The 1,148-nt window shown below is 39.4% G+C and overlaps 1 protein-coding gene across 1 annotated transcript in view; it reads left to right on the forward strand.

Annotated features, from left to right (window-relative positions):
- LOC106878494 (ras-associated and pleckstrin homology domains-containing protein 1) overlaps nucleotides 1-1,148 on the forward strand; it is a gene marked incomplete at its 3' end in the record, with an annotated part of 336,047 nt that overhangs the window by 69,174 nt on the left and 265,725 nt on the right. The window lies entirely within an intron of this gene.

Genomic DNA, 1,148 nt, shown 5'->3' on the forward strand with positions numbered 1-1,148 from the left:
TAGCATGCCAGGGAGAAATGCTTAGTGGTATTTTGTCTGCCGCTACGTTCTGAGTTCAAATTCCACCGAGGTCAACTTTGCCTTTCATCCTTTCGGGGTCGATAAATTAAATACCAGTGAAACACTGGGGTTGATGTAATCGACTAGCCCCCACTTCCCCAAAACGGCTGCCCTTGTGGCAAAATTTAAAACCATTATTATTATTATTATTATTATTATTACCATGGTGTTTGTGACACTTTATGAACACTTTCCTCTGCCTGAGAGTAATGAATAATAGAATTAACACAAACAATGGCATAAATTAGGACAGAACTACAGGTGATGGACTTTCACCCAGCAGGTGCCCTGTGTGTGAGCAGCACAGGTCCAGTTGTCATTATACACTTATTAGAACAAAATGGACCAAGACAATAAATACAGCTGTCATGGAATGCTATTTTCTGAGTAGAAGTATCTGGGTGTTTTGGAATATGACAAAAATTAAGGAAATTGAAATGAAGGAAAGCTTTAGGCGAATTATTATTATTATTATTAATATATTATTATTAAAGCATTGAGCTGGTGGAATTGTTGGTGTGCTAGACAAAATGCTAAGTGGCATTTCTTCTGGCTTTCTCCCTCAAAATTGCTGACCTTCTGCTGAAATTTGGGACAATTATTTTGGCACGCCATGCAAAATGCTTAGCAGCATTTCATCTGTTTTTACGTTCTGAGTTCCAATTCCTCCAAGGTCTACTTAGCCTTTCATTCTTTCAGGGTCAATAAATTAAGTACCAGATGAGTGGCACCTTCCCTCAAAGTTACAGGTCTTGTTCCTATAGTAGAAAGGATTATTATTATTATTACCATTACCATTATTATTATTGAGTGAGAGAGCAGTGCCTGCCATCAAAGTGACATTGGGGTAAAATATACGAAGCCCATTATACCCATCATGGCTACCCGTCTGATAAGGGTACACCAGGCACATGCATCACAACCATATGTGCATGACATACTGATCTCATATCAAGATAAACAGCGCATGACCTAGCAGGTGGGGCCCAGTTAGAATTTTCTTCAGGTCGAGTAGCCCATCCCACTCAAAAGGTCCCTGAATAAGGGTTGTTTAAGGATGTTGAACAAAAACACCCATGTTTCCAGAG

This window comes from Octopus bimaculoides, chromosome 9, assembly GCF_001194135.2.
Source record: "Octopus bimaculoides isolate UCB-OBI-ISO-001 chromosome 9, ASM119413v2, whole genome shotgun sequence".
Lineage (NCBI taxonomy): Eukaryota > Metazoa > Mollusca > Cephalopoda > Octopoda > Octopodidae > Octopus > Octopus bimaculoides.